This window comes from Sinocyclocheilus grahami, unplaced genomic scaffold (genome assembly GCF_001515645.1).
Source record: "Sinocyclocheilus grahami isolate Dianchi unplaced genomic scaffold, SAMN03320097.WGS_v1.1 scaffold377.1, whole genome shotgun sequence".
In the NCBI taxonomy this organism is placed as follows: domain Eukaryota; kingdom Metazoa; phylum Chordata; class Actinopteri; order Cypriniformes; family Cyprinidae; genus Sinocyclocheilus; species Sinocyclocheilus grahami.
Window position 1 is genome coordinate 184850 of NW_015505556.1, and position 17920 is coordinate 202769.

General features: G+C 34.5%; 1 long non-coding RNA gene and 1 pseudogene across 1 annotated transcript; both read left to right on the top strand.

Moving 5' to 3' along the window:
* Nucleotides 1-1075: 1075 nt before the first annotated feature.
* On the top strand, nt 1076-17488 carry LOC107549600 (fatty acyl-CoA hydrolase precursor, medium chain-like; annotated as a pseudogene).
* Nucleotides 9976-10394, top strand: LOC107549631 (uncharacterized). The gene is made up of 3 exons (XR_001604584.1): nt 9976-10055; nt 10151-10308; nt 10380-10394. It is a non-coding gene; the product is annotated as an uncharacterized lncRNA (long non-coding RNA).
* Nucleotides 17489-17920: the final 432 nt, after the last annotated feature.

Here is a 17920-nt window from a genome sequence, read left to right on the forward strand (position 1 = left end):
AGGCAACCACAAATATTAGCAAAGAAAAAATAATAAAACACTTTATATTTTTTGTGTTGTGTCATGATTTATTAAGATTTGTTAGAAGGTTCAGAGCAAACTATTTGGGTGGACTATTAACTATTATTTACAAGATTAATGTTTGGCCTTGTTAATCTTGATGTCGGAGGAACATTGTTCATCATGTATTTCATGATCAAACATAATGAAATCAACATTTTAAATAAAAAGGATTATGCACCCATAATGACTATAAAATACATAATACAATAAACTAAAGCACTGAATATATCTATATTTTGAACACCGAATTTTAAATGCATTTATTACAAACCTGTTTACAATGTGGAGCGCACTCTGCCTTTATAGAAGTTTATGCAGTGTTTTTAAAAATGGTTAGTAATAAAACTGTCTTTTGGATGCTGGGCATAATCCAATTCATCCTTACCCTAAATGATATTTATTAGGTGTGTAAAATATAAAATAAAAAAAGGCCTATAATGTAGACATTATTTTAAAAATAAATATTACTAAATAAAACAAATTCAATTATGTAAAAAAGGCATGTAGAATAACAAAATAAATGCAATTAAAATAAAAAATTAAAATAAATAATTTGACCAAATAAGCAGTGTATAGATTAGAAAAAAACCAAGTTATAAATTACTATTTTGATGTTTGAGTTTATGGTTTATGTACAGTATGATAAGGTACTTAATCTAGAAAGTGTAATGTAAAAAAATAATAATAATCTAATCTAAAGTTAAAAGGTGTTTTGATTCAATGGAAATCATGAGGAATTTCAAAGACAAAAGCAGCAGCCACATTTTACATTCTTTGTTATTTTGCAGTCATTTCTCAGTACCTCCCCTAATTCTAGACCAATGCCTCTCGAGCATGAACTTGCAATCTTTATGTAAGCAGATCAAATCTTGGGTTGAGGGTGATAACCGTTATGTCACCACAGCTAGTCAAACAAACGCTTATTTAAAAAAGAAAAAACGAAATCAACTAAGTGAGTGTCCTGTACAGGGATTCCACTTTGTACACACGAAACAACTAGTCTGTTTTTTAAGGGGGTAAAGCATAGGATCAGGTTAAAGGCCAGTGTTTTGTTATTGAGCCTGTGTGAGTGGTTGATTTTGTGAGCTCTTCATTACATGAGAGGCTTGAGTCTGTATCAGTCTTTAACGAAATAACAACTATGATAAAAGAAGTTTTGCTCTGCCTGTGCTTGACCCTGGCACCTGTTTGGACAGCCCCTGTACAGACAGGCAAGTTATTATATTGCTTTTTAAATAATATTGAACATTATACAGTGAAATAATATTTTACTTAATTACCTATTTTAGTATTTTTTGAAGGAGTACTGTTATTTGACAGGAACATAAAATAATAATATGTATTAAAGAATGTGTGTTAATGTCAGATTGGTTTGTATTTGTACAGACTCTGGGCCAGTGGTTGTTCTGAAGCATGGCAGTGTCCGTGGGCAAAATATGAAAGTTAAAGGCTCAGAAAAGCTGGTGGAGCAGTATTTGGGTATTCCTTTTGCCCAGCCACCTGTTGGCCCCCTCCGCCTGGCTGCACCTGATCCTGTACAGGGATGGGAGGGCATAAGAAATGCCACCCAGCACCCATCTATGTGAGTATATGGCTATATTCAGAAAAGTAACTAATTTATGCCATATCCCTTTACTAAATAAATTCCTTATTTCCTACTGTATTATATATTTACTCCACCTGTACAAATACAAACAGAAATACATATTAGTAATTAATATTATTTATATTTTATATTCCTGTCAATTAACAAACTTCCTTCAAAAATCTGTAAAATTAAGTCAAATAAAATCTCACTGTATAATGATTAATATTATGTAAAAAGCAATATAATATAATGAAATGCTTGCCTGTCTGTACAGGGGCTGTCCAAACAGGTGCCAGGGTCAAGCACAGGCAGAGCAAAACTTCTTTTATCATAGTTGTACTTTCGTTAAAGACTGATACAGGCTCAAGCCTCTCATGTAATGAAGAGCTCACAAAATCAACCACTCACACAGGCTCAATAACAAAACACTGGCCTTTAACCTGATGCCACTTTACCCCCTGAAAAAACAGAGCAGCTGTTTCATGTGTACAAAGTGTAATCCCTGTACGGCAGACTGAGGGGAGATAAATCCATTCTGTGATCAAATTCTAAACTAATTATGATTATTTATATATCGGTAATATCAAAAGGTTGTAGGTTCGATTCCCAGGGAACACACATACTGGTAAAAAATGTATAGCCTGAATGCACAGTAAGTCGCTTTGGATCAAAGCGTCTGCTAAATGCATAAAATATTTTTATTATTATCATTTTAGTTTAGAATTTGATCTTTGTATCTCTGTGGTCTGTACTGACATGTTTTAAAATCTTACATTTATTGATGACCAAACATATCAAATAAAACAAAATATCAAAGAAAAGTCAAAAAGTTATTTTTTATTCTCAGCCATTCTCCCATATGGATAATTTAAATTGCCACCACAGTAAATTCTTCTGTCAAAGCAGTTCATGCTGTACCCAGTGATAAAGTGTGTGCTAATGCAGATGGTGAAAGCGTGTCACAGAAGCTCAGATTCTTCACAGGTAGGTTAATAATTCATGCCTTATGACGGTTTTATTGAACAAAGCTACCAGGAAAGCTTGAAGGTTACAAAGCTGAGAAGTTAAAAGTTGTATCCAAATGACACTCACTTAGTAGACATTGGACTATATATATATATATATATATACATATACTGTATGTATATGTGTATATATATATATATATATATATATATATATACTAGATATATATTATTTCCTCCTGACTACCAGGAAAAAACTGTTTTGTGAATATTTTGTCATGTCATTACATTGTTTAGACGCAGGGTTCCTCAAATCTTGCCCTGGAGGGCCAATGCGCAGCACAGTTTAGCTCCAACCCTGACCAAACTCAACTACCTGTGATTTTCTAATGATCCTGACATTGATTAACATGCTCAGGTGTGTTTGATTAGGGTTGGAGCGAAACTCTGTAGGAAACTGGATCTCGTGGGCCAGATTTGAGGATCCCTGGTTTAGAGCATAAGAACATTTTTGAAAAATAAAATTTTTGAAAAATAATTTTTTTTTCGTATGTTATGCCATGTCATCTGTAGAGGACATCGGGACTTTAAAAAGTCCTGTTTTAAAAAAAATAAAAAAAACATGAACAGACATGAAAAGTCAAAAAGAGTGGAATTTTTGTTTTAACCAGAAATCAATTTTCATTTCTTTATACTAAACTTTATATAAAGATGATTCTCAACTATGTTATGAAAGATGTTTTTAAAAATCATTTTTCTTTATGCAAAATGTGTTTAAAATGGCCATAAACTAGTTTTTCCATTATATAGAATGCATCTATAAACTGTTTCTAATTTGCATATTAATGTGTTTTTGGGGCAACATAGAATGAATAAATAAGTGCAATAATGGGAGTAATAATTAGCAAGATTTTCATAATAATATCTAATATTTAATAGGAATATTGATATATAATTTTTTCTCTATTCATTTGTTGTGTACAAAATGTGTAAAAAACGTGCTTTAAGTCCTGGTGTCCTCTACAGTGGACATGTATGAAACTGATGTCCTGTTTCATAACAGAAGGTCATATTTTGATTCAAAACCCCATAACATTTTCCTGAGATGTTGATTTATGACAAACAATTTGTCAATTAGTCAGATTTAAATGATAATTACAAAATATTATCATATTTCCATTAGGGTGTTACATTTGATCACTGAATGAGTGTCAGCCATTTTTAAAGACCTAGGAGAGGGAGTGGCCATGGTGAAACATCCAATCATTTGGTATCTCTGAAAATATATATATAACATTTTTGGTTATATGGGATTGAACTGAACTGTATTTTTCTTTAACTAATATAATGTTAATATTACATCTAAAGAATTAAAATCTGTTTTGGACTTATATAATTTACTGATAACCACCATAATAATACAGGTTGTAAAAGAGACAAAATGAGACACAAGCTGAGGTATATATTAATATACAGTTCAGTGTCATGCACACAAATACAGGGTAACATGGAACTGTACACAGTAACACAAGTGACATAAAATAATGCAATAACATTAATTAAAAAACATAACTTGCCAAAATGTTCATAACTGATTACAAAAATGAGATACCAAGTGCCAAATGGGTCAAAAGTGTCATTAGCAGATTTACAGTATTTTACTATTAAAATGACAAACATTATTACAGTGTACATTCTCTCGCTGCATTCTAGGCGCCATCAAAACCCAGATATTCTGCCTATAGTAGCAAAATCCATGAAGTTGGATTTCACACCAACAGGAGTCTCAGAGGACTGTCTGTATCTGAATGTTTACACTCCTTCTCAAAGATCAGAATCAGATAAACTTCCAGTGAGTACTGAATAAAGGCTTCTCTCATCTGAACTACAGCACTTTGACTTTTGTAGATCTTATTCACAGTAGATCTTCTTATATTATGCTTTATTAATCATTTCCCCAACCCCTCTGACAAAAACAATCTACTGTATGCGAACCAACAGGTAATAGTCTGGATTCATGAAGGGGGTCTGGTCGTGAGTGGAACATACATGTATGACGGATCCCCGTTAGCGGCCTATGAGAACATTGTTGTGGTTGTCATTCAGTACCGACTTGGAATATTAGGATACTTCAGGTATTCATTTATGGTGGAGAAAGTGGGCACTACTCATGCAGTCTGTCCCTTGAGAATGAAGTCAGATTTCTTGTAAGCTGCTTCTGCAATGGGTTATAATAAAACATGCTTCTGGGTTTAGCACAGGAGATAAGAATGCTCAAGGTAACTGGGGTTTCCTAGTCCAGATTGCTGCTTTACAGTGGGTGCAGCAAAACATTGAGGGTTTTGGAGGAGACCCCCAATCTGTTACTATAGCTGAGGAGTCTGCAGGAGGAATTAGTGCCTCTTTTCTGGTCAGAAAATGTTTGTAATTCAGCATTATCTTTATTATCTTTCTCTATTGTTGCCTATTCTTTATTTATGTGCTGATATTAATTGTGATCAATCTTATGATTTCTGATGAGTCTTTAAAAAACATAATAAGTTCCGAGTAAGTTTCTTGTGGTCCCTTCGGGCTTCCCCTGGAAATATGATAATAAGTGAATAGCTGAAAGACAAGTTGTTAAAACAACATAAGATCTTATCTATTAATATATTCTCTGTGCAATTCAGAGCAAAGGTTAAATGTGTTCTAAAGATGTATACTTATGGTCTTCTAGACATTGTCACCCATGACCAAGGGTCTGTTTCAGCGGGCCGTCTTTCAGAGTGGAGTAGCAACTGTGATGGGCTACTCTGTCAAAGAGCCTCTGATGTTTGCCAAGGTATTTAGCTCAAATACAACAATAAATGTGTACTGCTCAATAGTTCCTTAACCCTTGTGCGTCAATTAAAAAAAGTTACACATAGGTCCATAGTGGACAAAAATGTCCATGTCAAAAAACTGTCATAAAATTTGAAGCTTGGGAGCACAGAGTTAAGTTTGGTCTCATTTTAAAGAAGACCCATGGCAGATTATTGTTGAAGTAAAAAAAGTTTAAAAAGTGAAACCAAAAAAAAAGTTCTACATGTTTACGTTTATGAAAATGATTTATGAACGATGTTTTATATAAAATATATATTTTATGAAACATGTTGAACTCTGTACCTAGAAAATCAAAGCCATAAATCTAAACAAATTGTATTCCAAATTTGAGGTTGATATCTCAAAAAATGAGCTTTCAGTAAGATTTTGTTTGGGTGCAGTACCAAATTTTAGCTTTAGATGCAAAACTCTGCTGGTGCACACAGTTGTTGGATTTGTGATTTGCAGTAGAGTTTTTCTCTCTCAAATATTACAAGAACACACACACACACAATTTTTCTTTTTATGACACATACAAACCACAATCTAACATCCATACCAACACACCCACACAATTATAGCTGTATTATTTATCCAATTGGCTCTATAATGTGCATAAGCATATTATATGCATAAAGTATTTTCTTTATAAGTCAAACCTGAAAAAATGTCACCATCTGGTAAAAAAATAGTAAAAAATTAAATTTGAAAGCCATGCCAATATAATGAAAGCCTATCAACAAAAATTGCACAATTTTATAGTTAAATGGCACTGCGATTAAAAATAGCAGTTTTAATGGGTTTCAATGGGGACATTTTTGTCCTTAAGGTCCTGAGACGAACAATTTGTTGTACCTAGTGCAAAACATCTAAAAAATTAAAGGAAATGGAAGTGAAATAGTAAAATTCCAATAAAAATACACACCTGTGCCAAAATGTATGCAGTTGGCAATAACACAGGCAAAATGATTAAAAAAAAACTAAACTGAAAAGGACAAAAATGTCCAAAAGGTGGCACAAGGGTAAAAGGGATAGTTCAACTCAAAAAATTTTTAAAAAGTCATTAATTACTCACCCTCACATCACATCATTCCAAACCCGTAAGACCTTTGTTCATCTTCGGAACACAAATTAAGATATTTTGGATGAAATCCAAGAGCTTTCTGACCCTCTGTAGACAGCAACGCAGCTGAAATGTTCCCAGACACCAAAACGTAATAAGGACATCGGTAAAATAGTCCACGTGACATCAGTGGTTCAACCGTAATTTTACGAAGCTACGAGAATACTTTTTGAGCACAAAGAAAACAAAAAATAACGACTTTATTCACGATTCTTCTCCCCCGCGCACCAGCTGCGGCCATTGTGGAGAGTACCACGACGAATACGTGTGGTGCTGCTGACGTAGAACAAGGCTGCGCCTTGTTTACGAGCAGAGGAATGCACATGCATTGTGGTACTCTTGTGGTACCATAAAATTATGGATGAACCACTGATGTCACATGGATTATTTTAACAATCTCCTCATAATGTTTCTGGGTCTGGGAACATTCGCATGTGCTGCGCCTTGTTTACGAGCAGAGGAATGCACATGCATTGTGGTACTCTTGTGGTACCATAAAATTATGGATGAACCACTGATGTCACATGGATTATTTTAACAATCTCCTCATAATGTTTCTGGGTCTGGGAACATTTCAGCTGCATTGCTGTCTATGGAGGGCCAGAAGCTTTCGGATCTCATCAAAAAGATCTTAATTTGTGTTCCCAAAGATGAAAGAAGGTCTTACAGGTTTGGAAAGACATGAGGGCGAGTAATTCATGACAGAATTTTCATTTTCGGGTGAACTATCCCTCTAAGGGAATCTGTAGAATTATGTTGGATGTCAAGAATTTTAGAGGCTTCTTCACAAAATAAATTTAAAAAATTTAAAAAGCTTTACAAAAAGAAAAATATGTACCTCATGTAAGATAATTATTGTAATTGTTTAGAAAAAGCTGACTGTGATCTGGTTGACCAGGAGGTAGCAAATGTTACTAAATGTGACTTCAGTTCTAATGAAGTGCTGACCAAATGAAAAGAACTGACTGAGGAACAAATCATTGATGCAGCTAAAAAGGTAAGAGCAAAGAATTTTAAATTAGATGCTTTTCAATAGTTCATGAAAAAATGAAATGCTAAGATCTATTGGTGATATTCTCTATAAATATACAGCTTGAAGAGAGAATGCACCAGGGGCATAGATTACGCAGGGGACGTGGGGGACGTGTCCCCCCCACTTTTAATATCACGTAAATTCGTCACTTTTTCGGGCAAGTGTGTTCGCATAGAGGTTTTCAAGAGCCGTGTGAATAAATATAGAATTAAATTCAAAGAGACAGGATAGTCTGTGCATGATCTGATGTTTTATTCGGACCCAGAATAAGGCGAGATGAACATCGCAGAGCGCTAAACACTCAGTGCAGTGTATGTTTCATTCACACTCGTAGCCGGAGGGCCTCTCGCGCAGAAAGTCGTATGAGGAAATTCCTAATATGGACAAAAGCGTCCAGCTCTCGCTGTACGAAAACAGTTGTTTTCAGAAAAACAGAAAGGCTTGGAAACATGAAGATATTAAACATACGATTGCGACAATATGGTTTATTTGTGTTTGTCAAGTAATCTCCAGGTAATAAATAAAGTATATGAACAATGCAGTGCTAACTGACATAGCATTTATTACAGTATTGAAACTATTCTGCCTTATTATGTGATAAAAAAGTGTTTGTAGTATATAAACAAATCATTATTATTGGTTATTGACAAAGCCGGACAGTAAGTACATTTACTTGAATATTGTACTTAAGTACACTTTTTGAGTATCTGTACTTTACTTGAGTATTATTTTTTCTGGAAACTTATGACTTTAACTTCACTACATTTGAAAGACAAATATTGTACTTTTCACTCCACTACATTTCTATCAAGATCCTCAAAGTAGAAAGTCGTTAGCAGCTTTGAAAGTCAGTGGGTGATTTTTTTTCTTCTCTGGTTTTTGTCCAGCAGTTATCTGATTTCTAAGCCAATTAAAAGCTAGAAATTAGAGAAAAATTAAAGTTGACTATACACTACCAGTCAAAAGTTTTTGAACAGTAAGATTTTTAATGTTTTTTTAAAGAAGTCTCTTCTGTTCACCAAGCCTGCATTTATTTGATCCAAAGTACAGCAAAACAGTACAATTTTGAAATATTTTTACTAGGCTATTTCAAATAACTGTTTTCTATTTGAATATATTGTAAAATATAATTTATAGTGATTTCAAAGCTAAATTTTTTGCATCATTACTCCAGTCACACGATCCTTCAGAAATCATTCTGATATTCTGATTTGCTGCTCAAAAAACATTAATAATAATAATAATAATAATAATTTTAAAAAGGTTTCTTGAGCAGCAAATCAGCATATTAGAATGCTTTCTGAAGGATGTGACACTGAAGACTGGAGTAATGATGCTGAAAATTCAGCTTTGATCACAGCAATCATTTAAAAATATATTCAAATAGAAAGCAGTTATTTTAAATAGTAAAAATATTTCACAACATTACTGTTTTTGCTGTACTTTGGATCAAATAAATGCAGGCTTGGTGAGCAGAAGAGACTTCTTTATAAAACATTAAAAATCTTACTGTTCAAAAACTGTTGACTGGTAGGTTATATAGATTACAGAAATGTTATATTGTAAAGTTTTATATATATATATATATATAAAACATTGGAATAACAAACCATGAATTTGGATGGATCAGGCAAGTATCTGACATTTTTGTATGGAATGGTAAAAGGTCTACGAACCTTTATTACTATTTTTAAATAGTTATGCATGTGCTCTTCTTTTTCAGTCCTTAGCCCCAGAAGAATGGGTAAAAGGGATGACACAAAAACAAAAAAAAATATTTTTGGACATTTTTAAAAAAAAAATATATATATTTATTAATTTTCAAACATTACAAACATAACAAAATCGAACAAGAAGAAAAAAAAAAAAAAACTAAAAATAATTTATGGCTCACCACTCCATTAAATCAATTTGAGAATGAAATGAAATATTGACATAATCGTACCAACAATATGCCTTACACATTTGTACTCCCACATATTTAAACCTCATTAAACAAACCCTCTAATAAGAATAGATGATATATCTAAGCCCATATATATTAAAAATGGGTCCCACCTTCTATGAAATATATTTTTGGACATTTTTAACAAAGATGGAGTAAAACTCAACTTCTCTCCTACTTTCTTTCCAGACTATATGTAGTGATTTAGAAACTAAAACAGAGATCAAATGCAAATACATTTTTGAACGCAATATGGATAATCTGTTAGTATTTGTCTCCCTCTAGTGAACAAAGTACAAAATAGCATTTAGGAGACTCGGTAGAATGTGTGTAATCCTTCATTCTGTCATCGTAGACGTCAGGAGTCAATGAAATCATAGCAGAAGAATACCTAAAAAATGCTAAAACTCCAGAGGACATTCGTGATGCATTTACTGAGATGCTGGGGGGTCTTTTTATGATGATTCCCTCCATTACGGTTGCATTATACCACAGAGGTTGATTGCAATTTCATTGGCAATATTTCACCTTCAGTGATGTTTTTCTGTTGGTTTGCTTTATTATTTCCATATTTCATGTTATAACTTCACAGATACTGGAGTGCCTGTGTATATATGTATGAATTCCAGCACCCGCTAAGTGTATACCAAGATCTCGGACCCAGCTTTGTGAAAGCTGACCATGGTGATGATACTGGATGATACTATACAGAACCGTCATGGGATACTGGGCGAACTCTATTCGCATTGGGTAACACCAGTTGCTGGACAGAGCATTAATGATGATCCTATATTCCTTAAATAATTATTTCATTGCCACAGATCACCAAATGGTCCAGCAGATCAAATATTGAGTTGAGGGTGATAACCGCTATGTCACAACAGCTAGTCAAACAAATCAACTACTAAGTGAGTGTCATTGGTACAACTTTTAACTTCTCAGCTTTGTAACCTTCAAGCTTTCCTGGTAGCTTTGTTCAATAAAACCGACATAAGGCATGAATTATTAACCTACCTGTGAAGAATCTGAGCCTCTGTGACACGCTTTCACCATCTGCATTAGCACACACTTTATCACTGGGTACAGCATGAACTGCTTTGACAGAAGAATTTACTGTGGTGGCAATTTAAATGATCCATATGGGAGAATGGCTGAGAATAAAAAATGTATGACTTTTCTTTGATATTTTGTTTTATTTGATATGTTTGATCACCAATAAATGTAAGATTTTAAAACATGTCAGTACAGACCACAGAGATACAAAGATCAAATTCTAAACTAATTATGATTATTTATACACGAATGGATTTTTGTCTCCTCGGTCTGCCGTACAGAGATTACACTTTGTACACATGAAACAGCTGCTCTGTTTTTTAAGGGGGTAAAGTATAGGATCAGGTTAAAGGCCAGTGTTTTGTTATTGAGCCTGTGTGAGTGGTTGATTTTGTGAGCTCTTCATTACATGAGAGGCTTGAGTCTGTATCAGTCTTTAACGAAATAACAACTATGATAAAAGAAGTTTTGCTCTGCCTGTGCTTGACCCTGGCACCTGTTTGGACAGCCCCTGTACAGACAGGCAAGTATTATATTGCTTTTTAAATAATATTGAACATTATACAGTGAAATAATATTTTACTTAATTACCTATTTTAGTAATTTTTGAAGGAGTACTGTTATTTGACAGGAAAATAAAATAATAATATGTATTAAAGAATGTGTGTTAATGTCAGATTGGTTTGTATTTGTACAGACTCTGGGCCGGTGGTTGTTCTGAAGCATGGCAGTGTCCGTGGGCAAAATATGAAAGTTAAAGGCTCAGAAAAGCTGGTGGAGCAGTATTTGGGTATTCCTTTTGCCCAGCCACCTGTTGGCCCCCTCCGCCTGGCTGCACCTGGTCCTGTACAGGGATGGGAGGGCATAAGAAATGCCACCCAGCACCCATCTATGTGAGTATATGGCTATATTCAGAAAAGTAACTGTAATTTATGCAAAATATCTGTGCTAAATTCCAAAATGAGCCTTTCCGCATGCTGAGGTATATACTACTACAGTACAAGGTGCATACATGTCTATTTACATTTTTTTCACTTTAAATTACATGACTGTTAATTTTCACTTCCAAAATATGTACATTTAACAGCATTTTACTTTTTTTTTTATTTACTGTAATGTCCCGCTATAGATCTATTACAGTTTTTCACTGTACATGATAAAGGATTTTGCCATACTAAACATAGCAGTTTTACAGTCTTTTACCATCAAAATGACAAACATTTTTTACAATGTACCTTCTCTCGCTGTATTCTAGATGCCTTCAAAACCCAGATATTCTGCCTATAGTAGCAAAATCCATGAAGTTGGATTTCACACCAACAGGAGTCTCAGAGGACTGTCTGTATCTGAATGTTTACACTCCTTCTCAAAGATCAGAATCAGATAAACTTCCAGTGAGTACTGAATAACGGCTTCTCTCATCTAAACTAGAGGACAGCACTTTGACTTACGAATTCACAGTAGAACTTATTCTATTTTGCTTTATTGATAATTTCCCCAACCCCTCTGACAAAAGAAATGTATGCGAACCAACAGGTAATGGTCTGGATTCATGGAGGTGCTCTGGTCATGGGCGGCGCTTGCACATTTGACGGATCCCCGTTAGCAGCCTATGGGAACATTGTTGTGGTTGTCATTCAGCACCGACTTGGAATATTAGGATACTTCAGGTATTCATTTATGGTGGAGAAAGTGGGCACTACTCATGCAGTCTGTCCCTTGAGAATGACATCAGATTTCTTGTAAGCTGCTTCTGCAATGGGTTATAATAAAACATGCTTCTGGGTTTAGCACAGGAGATAAGAATGCTCAAGGTAACTGGGGTTTCCTAGACCAGATTGCTGCTTTACAGTGGGTGCAGCAAAACATTGAGGGGTTTGGAGGAGACCCCCAGTCTGTCACTATAGCTGGGGAGTCTGCAGGAGGAATCAGTGCCTCTTTTCTGGTCAGTAAATGTTTTTAAAAGCAGCATTATCTTTATTATTTTTCTCTATTGTTGCATATTAATTATTTATGTGCCTGATATGATTAATAACAAGTAATCTTATGATTTCTGATGAGTCTTTAAAAAACATAATAAGTTCAGAGTAAGTTCCTTGTGGTCCCTTCAGGCTTCCCCTGGAAATATGATAATAAGTGAATAGCTGAAAGACAAGTTGTTAAAACAACATAAGATCTTATCTATTAATATATTCTCTGTGCAATTCAGTGCAAGGATCAAGCGTGTTCTAAAGATGTATACTTATGGTCTTCTAGACATTGTCACCCATGACCAAGGGTCTGTTTCAGCGGGCCGTCTTTCAGAGTGGAGTAGCAACTGTGATGGGCTACTTTGTCAAAGACCCTCTGATGCTTGCCAAGGTATTTAGCTCAAATACAACAATAAATGTGTACTGCTCAATAGTTCATTATAGGGAATCTGTAGCATTATGTCAGATGCCAAGAATTTTAGAGCCTTGTTAAATTTAGTTCAGTTCACTTCAGTTTGTCTTTATTTCATTTCCTGAAGGCAATTTGGTTCCAGCATATTGCATAGGCTAATACATAAACCCTTAACTGTCTAATTTTATTTTATTTTGTGCTGTTCTCTGAGGTCCAATGTTATCAAGATTTTTACATCAAAAAACATCATAATTTAAAAGCAATAGGCTATTTTCTGTCCTGTTTTTGACCCCCCCTCATCAGAACGCTCTCTTTGAATAGGCATAGCGGAATGTAGACTCAGAAGTAAACGCCCACTGCCATGATGATTGGCTAACACTTGAGTAGCCTATGTTTGACAGCCTACGTCCTTCACAGCTGGACGCTGCTGTGATTTAGGTTAAAAATGCACAAATACTCATATCAAACGATTTGTTTATCAGACAAAGCAATAGTGATCAGGTAACAAAAACAGTTACTCACACTTGTGCGGTGCAACATTACTGTAGGGTCCAATATAGTTCAATCTTTCTGAAAGTGAACAATGGACCAAGTTCTTAATCTTACTGAAGCGGTCTGGAACTTGATTAAAAATAAAGTTCATCAACTCTTTCCTAATGGTGGGATCAGAAGGAAAGCAATGCAAAGAATATTTCTTTCCACAATGCTGCAGCCTGTAGCACGATGACGTAGCTGGCTCAGATCCAATACGTATTGGACGTTTGACGAGCATGCGCAGGTATTGGATTTTAATGCGCATGCGCAAAGTGGGGCTGTCATTAAAGCTAGTATTTAATGTAAATTCAACTGTAATTACGAGATATAGGTGTGTTTCATAGGCTTACACAGATTATATTATACTGTGATTTTAAACTAGTAGTGTATTCAAACTTTATTTAAGCAACGATGGCTTAGTTTTGAATGAAAGGGTATGTAAGCTATGTTTATTTTTATTAGTTTGATTCGTTTTAGAAATAAAACTCTGCTAATTACAATTTTGTTTGTTCTTTATGAAAAAAATGGGGTGTAACTATTGTCTTTATTTTTTCCTCTGATAGTCAAGATAGTTAGATAGTTCTGTCAAAAATTCGTTCATGAATCAAATATAATTTTTCGTTCTCACTCGCTGTGCTATACGTGACAGAGTATAAAAAGTTATAGGCCTACTAAAATATACGGACATAATTTTTATACCATATAAAAATAAAAAGAAGAAAAACAATCCTGTCAGTCGGGGTTCCGTATAGCCGATAGATCCGTTATCCCGGGTTATACTGGGTTTTTAATTAATCCCATGTCCAGCAAATAAATACACACACGGTCGGGACAAGGCATATTAACACAAAGATGACCATTTCTTTTTTTGTGTGTAGGTATATTTTCACATACGAGGAATTTGTTTTCATGACAGAAGTATATCTTAATAATTAGCTATTTACAATGCAACGTCTGCATATCAGTCATGTTACAGTGCTTGTTGTATCCTTATAATAATGGATACAGCATTGATGTGCATCCTGGCGATAACATATGAATTGCAGGCTATTCAAAAAATAAATTATTAAATAAATAAAGCGTTGAAGTTGCCGGTATAGACAAAAACATCGCGGATGAATTGAGACATTAAAGTTTTTACATTGTAATGTAATGTAGGTCATCGTGTAGATATGTCATGCAGGTCAAAAACCCTTGCTACATGTACTGCGTTAGACTTCACTTAGACCAAGTCATTAGACTAAGTCGCTGTGGATAAAAGTGTCTGCAACAACTTGACACTGCACAGCATCTTGTTGTCTTTTGAGCCATCTTTTATCGTTTTATTCTGCGTAGACCTGCAGGTCCGCCTCTCTCCTAAACACTACATGCGTGAATCGGTGGGCGGGGCTAAACAGGCAGCGATGTAGAAGCAGGCGTTGATCTTCTTCTGCATAGATGGTGCTTATCCACACTATTACATCATCATAGAGTAGAACATTCCAAAAGTTGTTGTTTTGGCAGACTCCCTTCAATATAAGCTGTTTTTTAGACTAATGAGAAAGTTTTGAGTTCTGAAACTTATAGGATGTTTTTATAGTACAATGACCTTCTATTTGTGAAAAGATCAAGGGAATTTTGGTTTCTCAGTTCATGACCCCTTTAATGTCCTCCCAATAGATGGTGCTTATCCACACTATTACATCATCATAGAGTAGAACATTCCAAAAGTTGTTGTTTTGGCAGACTCCCTTCAATATAAGCTGTTTTTTAGACTAATGAGAAAGTTTTGAGTTCTGAAACTTATAGGATGTTTTTATAGTACAATGACCTTCTATTTGTGAAAAGATCAAGGGAATTTTGGTTTCTCAGTTCATGACCCCTTTAATGTCCTCCCAAAAAGTTAAATCAGAATTTAAAAGCTTTACAAGAAAAGCACTTCAGCTCAGCCTAATTTGAAAATGCATATTGATAATAATAATTGATAATTATTGTCACTGTTTGACCAGGTGGTAGCAAATGTTACTGAATGTGACTTCAGCTCTAATGAAGTGCTGACCAAATGCGTAAAAGAACTGACTGAAGAACAAATCATCGGTGCAGCTAAAAAGGTAGGAGCAGATCATTTGAAAGGAGATGCTTTTCAATATAGCTCATGAAAAAAAATGCAATTCTAAGATCTACACTCTTAAAAATAAAGGTGCTTCACGATGCCATAGAAGAACCTTTTTGTCTAAATGGTTCCATAAAGAACTTTTAACATCTGAAGAACCTTTCTGTTTTACAAATGGTTCTTTGTGGTGAAAGAAGGTTCATCAGATTATAAAAAGATAAGCAAGAGATGGTTCTTTAAAGAACCTTTGACTGAATGGTTCTTTGTGGAACCAAAAATCGTTCTGCTATGACATCGCTTGAAGAACCTTTTGAAGCACCTTTATTTTTAAGAGTGTACTGGTGATATTCTCAATGAATATACATCTTGAAAAGAGAATGAAACAATTTCTTAGACCAAATGACTTCCTTAGAAACACATTTTCCCTGGAGCAACAGTTGATGGGGAATTTCTTAAAGCTCAACCAGAGGAGTTACTAAAGAGCAAAGATTTTCATAAAGTTCCAATTCTTGTTGGAACAACAAACCATGAATTTGGATGGATGCTCCCTCAGGCAAGTATCGGACATTTTGGACATTTTTGTATGGAATGGTAAAATTAAACAAAATGTCTATGAACCTTTATGACTATTTTTAAATAGTAATGCATGTGCTCATCTTTTTATTTCAGGCCTTAGTCTCAGAAGACTGGGTAAAAGGGATGGACACAAAAATAGTGAAACAATTGTTGGACATTTTTAACAAAGATGGAGTAAAACCCAACTTCTCTTCTTTCTTTCCAGATCATTTGTAGTTATTTAGAAACTAAAACAGAGATAAAATGCAAATTGATTTACTTGAATTAACTGACTAGTCTGACTAATTTGTTAGTATTTAGTGAACAAAGTACAAAATAGCATTTAGGAGACTCGGTAGAATGTGTGTAATCCTTCATTCTGTCATCGTAGACGTCAGGAGTCAATGAAATCATAGCAGAAGAATACCTAAAAAATGCTAAAACTCCAGAGGACATTCGTGATGCATTTACTGAGATGGTGGGGGATCTTTTTATGGTGATTCCCTCCATTACGGTTGCATCTTACCACAGAGGTTGGTTGCAATTTCATTGGCAATATTTCACCAGTGATGTTTTATTGTTGGTTTGCTTTATTATTTTACATTATCCTAACTTCACAGATGCTGGAGTGCCTGTGTATATGTATGAGTTCCAGCAGCGGCCAAGTATATTTAAAGATCTCAGACCCAGCTTTGTGAAAGCTGACCATGGTGATGATCTTGGATTTGTGTTTGGGGCATGCTTTTGGGATGGCCATATCAAAGTGGGTATGCAGATCTAAGAACTTGTTTGTCCTGGCAAATTATTATGATACTGGACATTTATACTAGACCATTTACTATGACTGGGTTTTGAAACTGCAAATGATTGAAACAAAAGTGAAAATGTTAATGATGAAGTGGTGATGTGGTTATGGATATCAACTCTTTATCATCTACAGAAGCGCTCACTGAGGAGGAAAACCAACTATGCAGAACCGTCATGGGATACTGGGCGAACTTTATTCGCACTGGGTAAGTGGTACATCAGTTGCTGGACAGAGCATTAATGATGATCCTTTATTCCTTAAATAATTATTTCATTGCCACAGATCACCAAATGGTCCCAGTCTAGTGCACTGGCCTGTGTACGACAAGACTAATAAATACATGAACCTGGGATTGCAGCAAACTGAGGGACAGGATCTAAAGATGGACAAGCTGCTCTTTTTCACTGAAGAATTACCTAAAAAGCTTGCAGCACTCCACAAAGCCTAATTAGTTATTTCACCAACAAACACGATGCTTCTACTATAAATAAAATCTAATTTGCTCATCTGTGTGTAAATAATTATTTTATGTCTCCATGCGGTGAAATTGTTCCCATGAAACCTTTTGCAACTTGATTTACAAGACTTCTGCAAACTATTCTATTTTTCTCAAATCTAGCCAAAATCTGATCTTTATTTGTTTGTATTTTATAGCGAAACATAGTAACAAAAATAATTTGATTGCTTTATTAGAAAGTAACATTTATATGACTATTTACATATCAAATAGTAAGTATTACCAATAAATAATACATAATTTACACATTGTAAATAAATAATAAATCTTATCAATCAAATGATTTTGTATTTCAGTACAGACTGAGTTTCAGATTTTTTATAATATACATCATTTTTATGCATTATTAATGTAAATATCTATAATACATGTATTTTTAAAACATAACATTAATAATAAATAAAGAATATGCCTATATTAA